The sequence below is a fragment of the Drosophila sulfurigaster genome, chromosome 2L (assembly GCF_023558435.1).
Source record: "Drosophila sulfurigaster albostrigata strain 15112-1811.04 chromosome 2L, ASM2355843v2, whole genome shotgun sequence".
Classification (NCBI taxonomy): Eukaryota; Metazoa; Arthropoda; class Insecta; order Diptera; family Drosophilidae; genus Drosophila; species Drosophila sulfurigaster.
Genome location: NC_084881.1, coordinates 26598457 through 26614898, shown reverse-complemented (window position 1 = coordinate 26614898; position 16442 = coordinate 26598457).

Here is a 16442-nt window from a genome sequence, read left to right as displayed (position 1 = left end):
AGACAGAAGTTGCGACAATAAAACAGACACAAAAGCCAACAGCGACTGCAACTGCAGCGCTGATGGAGAGAAATCAAGAAATGAAATAATAATAAATTCTGCACGGTAAATTACGGCGAGTCGTAAAAGAAAATATGCAAATCGATTGCATTAATTTAATAATGATGTGAATAATTTTTGTTGTCGCAAAACGATCGAAGAGGAACGTTCATAACCGATGATCACAGCTACTTAAATCCTGTTCGCAAAAAGAAGTTGTTAAAAAACCTTTAGGTCAGTAAGTAGTAAAAAAAACGAGAATGCAGCTTTATACTCCAGTATTCTGAATTTCAAGTAATGTTTACTTCAAACTCAAAAAGTAATAATCATTTTATGCTTTTCGGAAGCTGATTACAGCGCTTCAAAAAGCTTTGCATAATTTGCTTGCGATTGGAAAAGAATTTGTGTGACTGAGCTTTAATGAGCTTTGGTATGCAACGGAAGCTTCCAGTATATACAAAGCTTTATTATCTATGTTGTTTGTATAGTTGAAATAATAATGTAGTAATGCTAATATTTGAACTATTTCTTCAAAGCTTGAATGTACTTTTAAATCGCACATTCCGTAAAACAATTGATGCTAATAATTAGTTTACTATTTCTGCAAAGCTTTAATGAGCTTTTAAGGTAAACATTGTCTTCGTTTAATAGATTGTTGTAAGAAAAACGAATATAATTTTATGTTTTCCTTTAACCCCACATTTCCTTAGAAAAAAATATTCAAGAAAACAAGTTGTTGTTGTGCTTTAAAATCGCGGATTTCTTAGAGCAATTGCTAATGATATTTAGTTTACTATTTCTTCAAAGCTTTCACGAGCTTTTAATTCGAACATTTCGTAGAACAACAGATGCTTTTAATAAGTCTATTATTTATTTAAAGCTTTAATAATATTCATTTCATGTAATGTTGTTAATATGATTCATTTTATGATTTATTTAACCACACATTTCCTTAGATGTTCTAGTAATGACAATATTTTGACCATTTTTCAAAAGCTTTCATGTGCTTTTAAATTACACATTTCATACTTTTTCTTAAAAGCTTTAATTCGTTTTTAAGTTATTCATTACCTTTATTTAATGGTCTGCTCTAAGTATGACATTCATTTTATGAGTTCATTTACCACACATTTCCTGGGAAAAGTTCTTCAAACAAAAAAATAATTTTACCACATATTTCCTCAGAAAAGTTCCTTAAATGGAAAATGTCGCTTTCAAATCTGTGCTGAACAGATCAATTTTCAAAAACTGCCAATGATGAACTGATCGAGCCATTAGCATTCAAAATAAAGTCAATAAGAGGCGAAGCATGAAATCGAACTGAAAAGTTATGGACTGAAATTAACTGCAAATCGTTAACAATAATTCAAAAGGAGCGGAGAAGACAGAGGAGGAGGAGGAGCGGAGTTTGAAGCGATTCTAGTTTGCATAGTGCGAGTCGAAGAAACGAGGCGAAGATGCGATTTTATGGGCATATTTCACGCCAAGCGCGCCATCTCCGCCTGTGTCCCACTGACGGTTGTTGTTGTTGTTGCTGTTGTTGTTGTTGTGTTGTGCGGCCCACGACGAATTCATAAAGTATCTCGCACTTTTAATGATTTCTGAGTTACAAGCTAGCCGAGTTGGCTTTGGTTATACCAACTACAACTACGATTCGACTATGACTATCGAGAGAGGTTGGGCACACGCAGCAGGTACAATGCAACAATTTGGCGGCAACTTATGACAGACACAACGATCGCAAATAAAGTCAAATGGCGCGGCAACTGGACTGCGACTGAAGCGAACTGAAGAGAACTGATCCTGATCACCAAGATCGCCAAGTTGTATTGCAGTGTGGGGCGCGAGAATTTATGCTGCTCTTTCGACGCGACGCGACGACGTCGTTGTCGTTGCCGCTGTTGCTGTTGCCGCGGCGGCTTTCGTGCGCACTTAAATTATGAATATTACCAAATGGGTCAATTCGAAATAAATAAGCAAGTTGCAGTTCCATTGGCCTTAGCCATTCTCATTGCCATTCCCATTCCCATCTGCGTACCACCGCCAAATAGAGTTGTCTCTGTCGCAATTTCTCATTGAGCTGTCGCTGCTCGGATGGAACGTTTCCTGGCACAGGGATTGCAACCTTCGATTGGCATTGGGCGGCGTTTAATATCGCTCATGCATCTTGTAATCTATGCGCAATTAGCTGCGTACATCAGATTTAGTGTTCTGATTGCATTTGTTCTCTCTCTCTCTCTATTCTGGCCATAAATATGATATGAGTTGTCTTGTTGTTGTTTTCCGTTCACTCCCAAAAGCCAATCGATGACTTCTCATCCATTAAAAATATATTTAGTAGACAAGCGGAAATCTATTTAATTTCGCAACAAATGCAAAATTTGTGTCGGCAATCGCATAAACGAGAAATGTTTGGGCATAAATACAAGTTGATTGCTTACAGAAATGTCTGAAGAACTGATCAAGAACTGAGCTTAAACAAGTTTTCTCAAATATTTCGCGACTGAAAAGCAACATTATTGAAGCTAATGAAGATGTTGATCAGTTAAAAAATTATATAAATTTATAAAGAATAATATTTTCAGGTAAATTTATAAAATGTTAAATGATTTAGAGAACTTCAACTTTGACTCTTCTGTGTATAATTACCTAATTTTATGCTCCATTACTAATACAAAAAGACAGTAGCAAAAGACAAATTACTAAGCCAAGTCTGTTGAACTACTTCATAAATTTGTTTACAACAATATTTCCAGCTAAATTTATTAAATGTCTTTAAAACCTTTGATTAATTAGAGAACCTAAACATTCGACTCTCCTGTGCATAATTACCTAATTTTATGCTCAATTACCAATGCATAAAGTCCGTACTAAAATCCATTTAGTTCATTATTTTTATGTCTAAATAATCAATTTAAAAGCAGACACAACCCACAGACTGATCTGTGATCTTTATGCCATGTGGGTGGAGGTGATAAATCCGCGTTAAGTGCACACTTAATGACACACTCTTGATGTCCCTCTCCTGTGACTGAGAAGAAGGCGCTTCCGTATCGCGTGGGATCGTCAAACGATCGTTGATCGTAAATTTCACAATTTGTTGGAAGTTGCGCTTTGTTTCAAGTCAAGTGAAGTGAAGCACACACATAAACGTAAATTGCCAAGTCTCATAAATTTTTATTAGCCTCAAGAGAGAGAGAGAGAGAGAGAGAGAGAGAGAGAGAGAGAGAGGAAGAACTGTATAAGAGCGTATCGAAGAGTGGGCGCAATTGCAAATGCAAATGCAGTTCCGATTTATGTGATAAAGCGTTGTCATTTCACGCCTCGAACTAGATGCGTTTTGTTTTTGCCAAGGGTCACATCAAAATGTTCTAATTAAATAAACATCACATTGTCTACTTTTTGGGGTTTGTCTTCGTTTTTTACGATGCTCTTTTAGGGCTCATAAAATGACAAATTTAACGAGTTTGCCGCGTCCATTATTTGACAGTAAACAGCAATCAGAATAAACCAAGTCCAGGTGACCGGGCGTGACAGATTGCAGTTGCACCTTTGGCCCAACTTCGAATCGAAACAAAAAACATGTCACATGTCAAAACTGTTGATGGTCATAAAAAGTAAAATGGGGAGGCGACAAAAGACAAAACAGCAAATTGCTAGAAGTTGCTTTTGGTCCAACAACTCCAAGTGGCTTTTATTGTTCTTTAATTGTTGAACTGTGTTCCTTCGTCCGCGCACATAAAACTTAATTTTATGTGAGAGCATAAACCGAGCGAGAGAGAATGACAGAGTGCGAAAGAGAGAGTGAGAGTGAGAGCAGTCCAAGCGACCCGCTGTTTTTAGTGAGAAAATCACTTAAGCGCGTTTACTGAATTTACGACTCTAACGACTCTATGACCGTAGAATTGTTTCCGTTTTACGATCTGATGCTATATAAGTAGTGCCGTTAAAATGATTTAAGACTATTTGATTTAACATTCATTGCATCCGAGATATGGGCAAAATAAGTATATAAAATAAGGAGTGCATTCAATTATTATTAACAAACAATTACAATAAATGTATTAAACTTCATTAACATTAATTGACATTTGTCAAACACCTCAAAGAAAGTTTCAAGTTGTGGAAAATATAATAAAGAAATATGAAGACTAAAGTCGAGTGAGCTCGTCTGTGAAATACCCGCTAACCATTTTGTATAAAAGCAAAACAGTGCAGTATTACTCTTAAAATATACTTAATTAATATACTCTAAAAAATACTGAAATATACCGATATCTATAATTGGTATATTGATATAGTACCGTTGAAAATATACCAAAATATACCAGATTGTCAGCGTTTGTAGGCGTATTTTTCAATACAAACGAATTGCTAAAATAACTTCTACAGTCTTCATTATCTGATCGCAAACAAATTTTTGGGAAATCACAAAGTTATGATACCCTCTATTAGCAGTACTGAAGTAGTACTCAAACAATCATTTTTAAATAGAATTTTCTATTGATTTTGCAGAAATTTGAATTTACTTATTTTACTGTTTTACTCTGAATATTTATTCTATTTATTCAATATCGGAAATCTCATTAATCAGATATGTGAAATGTAGCTTCTCGAACATTTTTAGTATTTTTTGGGTATATTAATTAAGTATATTTTAAGACTAATATCGCAAAGTCCTGATACTCGGCTGTAGCTTTCTTACTTTTTCACCTTTAAATTTACTTAAACATTTTTCAAACAATTTTGCTTCTTTTTTCACAGCGTTTATTTTACTCTATGCTCTGATCTAACTATTCTTTTTATCCGAAAACGGAAATCTCATTAAATAGCGATCTGAAATATTTTTATTTCCCGCTGGCTGTTTCTCTATTGTATCCTGACCAACAGTTGTCAATCTCGCCTCACATCTGAGCGGACCACAGGCGGGGCATTGTAAGGGCTGCAACATCATGACCAATAAATCAGTCAAGAGCGCATTTTGAGACCGCCATAAATATTTGTGATTGACGCCGCACATAAAAAGGGAATTAAAAATGCGTTAAACTTGGCGCATTTGTGGAACACACACCCAGTGTGTGTGTGTTTGTGTTTTTGTTTTGTGAATGGCTGTGAATGAATGTGAGTGATAAGGTGTGATCCAGCTGCTCTGAGATTGCTGAGTTTGCTCTCTTTCAACCTGGCTGAGTCTTTCTAATTTTCATTAATATATAGAATTTGTTTTTATTTTCATTAATATATTTAAAAACAAAACGAAATGAAACTATTAGTTTGAAATATTAATTGCCTTCGAGTTAAAACATATTCGTCGTCTTCGTGTTATCAGTGAAATTAATGCAATGAATTATTTCGCTTATTCAGCAAATATATATAATATTTGAGAGAGATTATTTTGCAAGCGTAGGAAGATTTATTTATTGCCAATTTATTTTCAAATTTACATTGAAATTATTAACAGTTATTGTTATATTTATTATTCAAATATTCTTTTACTACAGTTTTTAGTGTTGGTTTCTAAATTCGCAAATAAACAATAGTTTTTCACTACAAACATAATCATTCATTTCGTAATTTAAATTCGAACCTAATATGCCGCAATCTTCATTCGATTCGTAATCGTTTGGTTCACCTGGATTCCAATTTAAATAAGTTGCCTTGCTACCCGTGGCTACCGAAACAAATTCTCCTTCATTAGCTAAATCGTTAATGTCAATCCAATAATACGAAAAAGGTGGCAATATATTTTTGATGGCATTGATTTCATCCTGGTTGTTGAAACTAATCAAATGCCCACCAATGGCAGTACATCTGTTTGCAGCTTCAAACCAATTGAGTTTTTCATCTTTTTCAATATAATAATATTTTGAGCCAATTTTCTGATAAGGTGGCCCAACATCTGTTTTTTTTACTTCCATCAGTTTCTGTAGATTTTGTAACTTTTCTTCGACTTTCTCATTTTGGGATTTAATGTGTTGCAATATAGATTTTAATTGCTCTTCAACCCTTCCATGCTGAAAATCTAGCTTTGCTTCAAAATGTTCAATTGATTTCGTGAATTCAGACAGATTCACCGCCTCATGTTTCAAGTTGTTCACTTCGCTCTGTAAGCTTTCCGAGCGGTCTAGGATAGGCTTTAGGGCTCTAAAGCAATATCCTCCACATATGGAATGAAGTTCCTCTTTCTCTCTGCAGTTCTATAGTAAGAAACTCTAACTCAATATTATCCTCAAAATTAACTAAACAGTAGCACTTACTTCAGCGTTGCCGCACAGAACAAAGACTAAGAGAAGAAGCGCGAATAATAGATTCATTTTAATTCAAGCGAAGTGCACGATGTGGGTATTTTCAATAACTGTGTCTCTTCAGCGAGCAACGAGTGCTTATAAAGCCAGATTCTACATACTATAATTTTATATTATATTCAAACTAGGTTTTCCTCAGTCGTCGATAACCCAATATTTGTGATTGACGCCGCACATAAAAAGGGAATTAAAAATGCGTTAAACTTGGCACAGTTGTGGAACACACCCAGTGTGTGTGTGTTTATACCCGCTACCCATAGGGTAGAAGGGTATTATAACTTTGTGCCGGCAGGAAATGTATGTAACGAGGCATCTCCGACCCTATAAAGTATATATATTCTTGATCAGCGTCAACAGCCGAGACGATCTCAGAGACTAAAAGAGTTAGAGCTATAATTTCGACAGCATTTGTTATGTTTGCACGCAGATCAAGTTTGTTTCAAATTTTTGCCACGCCCACTTCCGCCCCCGCAAATCAATAAAAACGAATAACAAGCTAGAGTTACGAATTTTGGTATATGCAATAATTACTGTAATAGTTATGATTCCTGAAAATTTGGTTGTGATCAGATAAAAAATTGTGGAAGTTATTAATGAAATACTTTTGTATGGGCAAAAACGCCTACTTACTGGGGGTCTGAGTTGCTTTGGCCGACAATCTGGCACATTGCGCCGTTTATGGTATATTTTGAATAGTGTACTATATTGATATACCAAACATACCATTTGGTATATTTTTAGTATTTTTTAGTATTTTCGGTATATTTTGAAAATGGTACCGCATTTTTTTGCCTTTATTATAAATGGGTAGCGGGTATCTCACAGTCGAGCACACTCGACTGTAACTTTCTTACTTGTTTTGTTTTGTGAATGGCTGTGAAGGAATGTAAGTGATAAGGTGTGATCCAGCTGCTCTGAGATTGCTGAGTTTGCTCTCTTTCAACCTGGCTGAGTCTTTTTAATTTGCATTAATATATACAATTTGTTTTTATTTTCATAAATATATTTAAAAACCAAACGAAATGAAACTGCTAGTTTGAAATATTAATTGCCTTTGATTTACAATATATTCATCGTCTTCGTGTTATCACTGAAAGTAATGCAATGAATCATTTTGCTTATTCAGCAAATATATATAATATTTGAGAGAGATTATTTTGCAAGCGTAGGAAAATTTATTCGTTTTCAATTTATTTTCAAATTAACGATAGAATTATTAACAATTGTTGTTATATTTGTTATTCAAATATTCTTTTACTACAGTTTTTAGTGTTGGCTTCTAAATTCGCAAATAAACAATTGTTTTTTACTACATATATAATCATTCATTCGATAACCGCTACGCGAATTTAATTCCCCGCAATCTTCATTGTCTTGATTGTTTGGTTCACCTGATTTCCAATTTAAATAAGTTGCCCTGCTACCCGTGGCTACCGAAACAAATTCTCCTTCATTAGCTAAATCGTTAATGTCAATCCAATAATCTGTTGAAGGTGGCAATACTTTTTTGATGGCATCGATTTCATGCTGATTCTTGAAACTAATCAAATGTCCACCAATGGCAATACATCTGTGTGCAGCTTCAAACCAACTGACCTTTTCTTTTTTCTCAATATAATAATATTTTGAACCAATTTTCTGATAAGGTGGCCCAACATCTTTTTTTTTTACTTCCATCAGTTTCTGTAGATTTTGTAACTTTTCGTCGACTGTCTCATTTTGCAATTTAATGTGTTGCAATATTTGTTTAAATTGCTCTTCAACCCTCTCATGCTGAAAATCTTGCTTTGCTTCAAAATGTTCGATTGATTTCTTGAATTCAGACTCCTGCTCATGCTTCAAGTTGTCCACTTCGCTCTGTAAGCTTTGTGAGCGGTCTAGGATAGGCTTTAGGGCTCTAAAGCAATATCCTCCACATATGGAATGAAGTTCCTTTTCCTCTCTGCAGTCCTATACAAAGAAACTCTAGCTCAATATAATCCTTAAAAATAATTAGACACAACACTTACTTCAGTGTTGCTGCACAGAACAAAGACTAAGAGAATAAGCGTGAATAATAGATTCATTTTAAACGACGTGCACGATGTGTGTATTTTGAATAACTGTGTCTTCTCAGCGAGCAACGAGTGCTTATAAAGCCAGATTCATTGGTTTTCCTCAGTCGTCGATAACCCCGAGAGTGTTATAGGTAACATTGAATAGGTTATCAACAACCGGACCGATAACGAATAGAATGAAGCTCTTCTGGTTGCCTGCAGTTTTATCTGCAAATCTGCCCTTACTTCTGCACTCCCGCATCGATCAAAAACTGAGATAAGAAGTCCCAATAATCTATTCATTTTGAGTGGAACAATGTAATAGATGTAAATATTTCGAGAAACTGTCTCTTAATCTATATACCTAGAATATACTTTTCGTATTAAAATAACTCACATAGTATATGTTTTAATCGCTATGGCATTAAACTTCAATAATATTATATTTATTGTCATTTGTTCAGAAATGTGATTATGGGTTCATTCAGAATAACCTCTATACCTAGAATATACTTTTCGCATTAAAATAGCTCACATAGTATATGTTTTAATCGCTATGGCATTAAACTTCAATAATATTATATTTATTGTCATTTGTTCAGAAATGTGATTATGGGTTCATTCAGAATAACCTCGACAATAAAAGCAAACATTACAGTCGTCAATAATGTAGAATCTTATATCCGCGGGTATCTTAAAGTCGAGAAAATACTATTATATATTGACATTATTTTGAACAGCTGATTATAACATAAGACTAAGCAATATAGTTTATTACTGAGTTGCCGTTGACATTATTTTGTATAACACACTTCTACTCTATAATACTGAAAATACTTAACTACAAAATTCTTCAGAAGTCCTAAAAAATTTGTTTTTTGGATTCAAATGCTACGCAATTCAATGATAAGTATTTCGAAATAGGAGCGATCATGTGTACGTAATTCGCAATTTTCAATTGCATATAGAATAAAACATTCTTGAAGCAAGATTGAAATCTTAAAGAACGGATGTTTTTAATGCAAATTGAGATTTTAAATTTTTTTCAACACATTAATCTCATATTAAGATTTTTGTAAGATCGAATAAATCTTTAATCAACCTAAAATCTTATTTACAATTTTTTTATGTTTGAAAAAGTCTTAAATCAAGATTGCAATCTACTTTTCAATATAGATTTTTTTCTCTGTGTACAACTTAATGCGTCAATTAAATAACAAACTTTTTTCAGTGTATGGGAAGCGCATATTAAAATGAATGTGGGATTTAATAACTAAAATATAAGTAATCAAATAAATTCTTTATATTATTATAATTAGATTATGTAAGTGTGCCTCATCTCTAGCTGTAAAATTAGTTAAACTCCAGAGACACGCAGAAACTGAAACTGAAACTGAAACAGAAACTGAATGTGACACTGACACTGACTGGCTGCCATCGTAAAAAACATAATTATGGCATTTGTGTTAATGTGATTTTGTTGCCACAGGCGGAACAATCAGTTTGTTATCAAGTCGCAGGATGTAGGATGTGAGATATGATTGTGTATGTGTGTATGTGTGTGTGTGTCTCCTGCAATGGGACACAGAGTACTCAACTGAACTGAGCTGAGTTGAGCTGAACCCCATAACTGTAGATGTGGATGTAGCCATGCCCAGAACCGAAAACCAGAACCAGAGCTCAGCTCACATAAATCACTTATTATGAGGCGTAATTAATGCGACTATATGGCGACCCAAAATTTCTATAAATCATCAGATTAGGCAAACTCTGGCTGCAAAACTCACAACCTCATCCACGTTCTCGTTCTCGTACTCGCTGTAGCATATGATGATGTCGAGACACACTGTGCAGAAATTGTGAGCTTAGTCTATTGGCAACATGACTGAAGATTGTCTAATAATGCCACAGGAAATACTTAATGGTTAGCAAGATGATTAAGCTCAAGAAGCTGCCTCGTTACGAGCACATTTAAGCCGCCGTTAAGGAAACACATCCATAAATATTGTCAATATACCTCAACACATTGCACTAAGAATAGCTAAATTTGTGCAGCATATTTACAAAATTATCAAATTTCAAGTTTACAGTTTACAGTGAAAAAGATTAATTTTAACTTATAATTTGTTTCTTCGAATATTTTAAATATATATTTTGTTCTGCAATGTTATTCAATTACTTACCTCAAATTATGCTACAAAATAATAATTCTTTTTAGCAGCTAGAACCTATAAATAAATAATAAAGAAAAGAAAAATAAATACTTCTGTATGGCAAACTAGATCTACTTTTTGGCTGAAAATCTGGTATATCTTATCATCTATGGTATATTTCGAATGAAGTACTTCATCGATATATCAAATATGGCCGCAAATACTAAAATATTCGGTATATTTTAGTATATACCATCTTTTGTATATCGATATAATACTACATTCAAAATATACCATCGATATTGGAATATACCACAATATTCCCAATATTTCAGTATTTTTGTGGTATATTATTTGGAATATTTTAGGAATAATATCTCACAGTCAAGCACACTTGACTGGAGTTTTCTTATTTGTTTTATCTAAGATTTAAGTATTATAATTATGAATCAAATATCAGAAATATTTTTTAATATTCAATATTTCCATCAATATCTATTAACTGAGTTGTTATTTTTTTATATGTCAAAGAAATAGCAGCTTGAAGCACAAGTAGCTTAAAGAAGTATTATAAATTTGAATCAAATATCAGAAATATTGTAGGCTAACAAACAAAACATCTATCAAATTCTCTTAACTGAATCGCTGTATTTTATCTGTCAGCACAAGTAGCTTAAGCAAATAAGTAATATAATTATTAATCAAATATCAGAAGTATTCGAATACTTAACACTTTAACACTTAACATATCCATCAATATCTTTTAGCTGAAACTCTACAAGATTATTCTGTGTTCTCATCATAGAAATAGCAGCTTGTAAAGTTCACTCAAAAGAGAAAGGTTCAACACCATTGGCCACGAAAGCAGAACCCATCAAATGCTATAGGCAAAGCTGTTCACTTTTCTTAATTATTCTGATGCTGTCGCTGTGCTTCTTTAAAATAACAATAAACTAAAAGGTCCACTCGTGCATAAAGCATTCACAATTCGTTCCCTCCCAAAAAGCAAAGACTCCAAGCGCAGACTCAGAGTCCGAGCTGAGGCCCAATTCCAATTCGGGGCCAAAAGCGGGCAGCGGCGTTAATTTATCACTTAACCTTCTTTAGCAGCCAAGTTTATAATTTCGATGGAAAATGGCAAATGGCAAGCTAACAACAACAATAAGAACAACATCGGTTAGGTTGATGGAGCAGCAAGAGAGGACGATGGCTGAACGACTTGTGCCCATCAGCAGTGACCAGGACAAGCGCAAGGACGAGCGAGTGTCGCGCAGCTTAAAAATAAAATGAAATAACTAACGGGTCTGCTTTTCCTTTTACCCCCCTCTCTCTCTCTCTCGCTCCCTCTCCCTACTCTACTCAACGCTTCAGCCATTTGCCAAAGTTCCATTGTAGTACTTAGCCATACGACGACGACATCGAGGACTAGAGCTCTGCCTGCCTCCATGACGCCGTCGTATTTCTTTAGCTTACGTTTTAGCATCCCCACCTCTCTCTCTCCCTCTCTCTGTCACTCTTCTCAGCTCAGTCTCTGTGTTGTCCTTTTTGTTGATGCTTTACGCTGGCCTGGCGCTCTTTGCAAAATGAAAATGTAAAAGGAATATTCATGAGGAGATTAGAATTATTTTTCGTGCTGTCATTTTCATTTTCACTCCACCTTCTGCTTTCTCAGCTTTTCGTCTCCGTGCATTGCGCTACTTTCGATGGTGGAAGCAGAGTCCTAACGACATTTAAGTCTCTTTTGAAGATACTAGGGAATCTGAAGATCAGTTTAAGATCAGAATTCAATACAAAAATTTATACCTATTTTTGTATGGGCAAAAACTCTTACTTTCTATTGGTCTTAGTTGTTTTGTCTGATAATCTAGTATATTTTGCACTATGTGGTATATTTTGAATGTAGTACTGTATTAATATAACCAAAATAGATTTTGGTATATTTTTGTGGTATATTAATATGATATATCTTGAAAGTAGTACTGTATTCATATTCTAAAAAAAAGTTGGTATATTTTCAGAATTTTCGCGGTATATTATATTTGGTATATCTTGTATGCAGTACTGTATCAATACACTAAAAGAGCTTTTGAAATGTTTTTAGTATTTGGTATATTAATTTGGTATATTTTTTAAAATTATTACTGCACTAATTTGATTTTACTCAAAATTCGAGCACACTCGAATGCAGCTTTCATATGTACTTGTTTTTTGTTTTTTTTTGAAATTCTTAACTGAAAAATATTATTCTTAAAATATATAACTTTCCACCTTATTATCTTTTACAATAATTGTTCAGCCAATAAAAGTAAATAATTTCCTTTTCAAGTCTACTTTTTAAATTTAATAGATCTAACCTATTTTCCTATTTAATACGATTTCTTGACTTATTTAAAGGATATTTTGTAGTCTTCATAACCGGCACAAAAGTTGATTTCAATTTGTTTCTCAATTTCGTGTACTATTTTGTTATTGTTTTTGTTTCAGTTTGTTTTTGTTTCGTCTTTTTCTTGTTGTTGGTTTTTTTTCTCGGCGAGAAAATTATGATTTTTTTTTGTTTGTGCCAAAAGGGATTCAATTCACGCTCGTTTGTCCTGTTTATGATGAGTGCTGTGCGTTGTTTGTTGTTCTTGCTTCTGCATAAATGTTTAATCATACACAAACACACACACAGAAGCACAGGGAGACAGACAGACGGTTAAGGGGAAACTGACATGAATCACCCGATGGCAGGCGTCGTTGGCGTTACTCTTCGTCCTCGTTCTCGTCCTCGTCCTTGCCTCGCCTCCCTTGGCAGCTCCTTTTGCAGCTCGCATTTAAAATATTTTGTGAAATTATTATGAAAATGCGTAAAGGGATTTAATAAATAACTGTAACTGCTTTCCCCAACCTCCACTCTAGCTTCGCTCATTTTTTCCTTTCGCTCCTTTTTCTTCTGTGTGCATCTGTGTGTCCTCTGTGCTCCTTCCTCGTCCTTCGTCCTGCTGCTGTTGCTGCTGCTGTGGAATTATGTTTTATCCTGAATTATGGATTTTGTTTTGTTGTTTTCTGTCAAAATCATATTTTCTGCCGCCCTCCCACCGTTCCACACTCTCTCGGTTCTCTCCACTCCGAACCGAATTGGAGTCATAACCCAAAACGCCGCCGACTCATTTACATGCTCATGGAAAAGCGAGCTTGGCGTTTTCCTTTTTTTGAGAGGGGAGAGGGGGCATCGCTTTGGGTACCATTTTGTGTAACTCCCATTTCCGACTCTTGTGTGTGTTGGTGTGTGTGTGTGGCCCATTAATGAGAATTTGTTTGTATCGACGTCAGTCTGCACTGGCGTATTTCTGAGGGGGTATTTCCTCCTCCCCCTCTCCCCCTGACACCCTCAAGTGGTTCAGGCATTTTGCCTGTTAGTTGTAAATTTTTCGGTAAAACTTTTTCATATAATTTCTACTTAATGTTTAGAATTATTTTTAGCCGGAATTAGAAATTATTAAGAATATATCACACACTCAGGACCCTGGGGCAGGCTCCACAAAACAGAACTCAACAGCATGAATCATTTCTCACTTTCCCCCTCTCCCTCTCTCGCTCTCTTGTGCACTTTCTTTCTCTCTCTCTTTGAGCTTATAATTGGCAAGAAGAACTCGTAAATTGTGCACTTAACAAATGAAATTGTGTACGATATTATTTGCTCCTTTTCCTTCGAATGTGACCAAGAAGATGTTTTTATTGAAACATGAAATATATTTTTGCATGAATTTGTTTGCTTATTTTTCATGCTAATGAAACACAAATCAATTCGATTCAAAGAATGCTTAAAGAGCTTTTATATATAGTTTAGTACTAACAATATTTACTGCACAGAAATAATAGATTTTTGTATTTTGATTTAAAATTTTGCTTTCTTGGTACAATTTTGAAATTTTTCCATTGTTGAAACAAAATTATAATCTTGAATTTTAAGATTGCACAATATAGATTTTTTGTAGATTTTAAATCTTGATTTTAGAATAAACCTTCTTGGTTAAATTTTGGCATCAAAAAATCTTTATTGAAAATTTTATTCTTGATTTTAGCACTTTTTTTCTCGCTGTGTGCATTTAAAGAAAGGTTAATCAAGAATAACTTGAAATCATTATAGTATTATGAATACCCTCTATAAGTCGAACAAAGAATGATTATTGTTTATTTTCGATAATTATTGTCAGGTACTTAATAATCAATTTATAAAAAAAACTCAAAGCTGAATCTCACAAGAAAATTCTAAATTGAAATGAATTTTCAAATTTTAACAATATTTTGACATTCAACAAACTTATAAAATTTCTTTCCAACCACTTTATTAATACTCATAATTTTTTTAATTAAACGAAAAAGCAATTCATAAATGTGGAAAACATATTTGAATATACAAGAAAGTTAAATATTTTTTATAATTTTACAAAAGTTGAGGAAAATTCGAAAATGGAGTAAAAACTTCAGATTATTAAAGATGTCTTCTCGAAAAAAATTAATCCAGATTTCACAATGATGTTTAAAAGAAGTCGAGTAAAGCTTAACTTAAGCTTGGTTTGGCAAATCATTTCAAGGACCTTCAACGAATGTCAGGACGAAGAACAACGGCAACAACAAAACTGGGAGGATGCCAGGTGCGTTGCCATTTTAGGTGACAAATTAATGTGAAGCTCATTAACGCACTGAATAAGGATTACAGGGTTTGATTGAAGGTCCTCTGGGCATAAGCGCAGACACACACCCACACACACGCATTACAAATACATACATAAGCAGATAACAAATACACACACTCCCTGTGTATGTGTGTGTGTGTGTGTGCCCGCATATCTCGCCCCCATTTGCTGGCAGCGAAAAGTGTCATTATATTGTACACACAGCGCAGCGCGTATCCGAGTCGCCTTGTCCTGAGTCCTGGCTCCCGACTCGCCACCGACAACACACACACACACACACACACACACACAAACACACACACACAATGAGAATGACGTCGTAGAGCGTGGCGAAACAACGAGCAAAATGTGTACATAAAACAATCTCGTTATGTCGGCATTATCCTGAAGAATTCTGGTTCGTCCTCGTCACTCGCCGAGCCATAAATCACTCACACGCTTGGCATGTTTCCTCTCTCGCGCTCTCACTCTCTCTCTGTGTCTCTCGTTTTTGCTCTCACACTTGCGGCTGTTTGTTTGTAACGCGTGTAAATGTTCTGCTAGCCTACTCTTCTTCTCCCGCTCTCTCGCTCATCTATGTCGTTGTCCTGCTCTCACTCGCACTGCGCATCGTCAGTGTCGTCAGCGTCCCTCGCACGCGCTTTTGTTTCACGTTTTGTTTAGGGATTGTTTTTATTTTTCTTTTTTTTTTTTTTGTTTCTTTGTCGCTTCTCTTTGTTTTTGCATTTGAGCTATGTTTTGTGTGGTTGCTAGCATATACCCTAGACTCCTAAGAATTGGGTCAGCTTTCTAAGGTTCAGGTTCAAAATTATTCGTATTTGATTTAATTATATGTTCAGAAACTAACTTAGATAGTGACAATTAAATTAACAATATTTAATCATCAGAATCTCTATCAAATAAGCTTGTTCACGATAACCCAATAATTAAAGACAGCTCCTATGCTCATTAAAAATACATTGATTAAAATACTTTTCTGTCGAAGTTTCCCAAATGCTTTTAAATTTATTATTTTATCTTATAATCAAGAATTATTAGTATATAGAAACGATAAAACAATGAATCTTTATTTTTCGATGTGAAAATTAAACCAAAAATCTATATAATCCATATATAGAAGATTAAATTCCTAACAGTATACTGCAATCTCTTTAACTGAAGTTTGGAATAAGTTAAATCAAAAAAGTTTAATGAAAAGCCTAAAATTTAGATAATAAACTATGATTTGTTGTT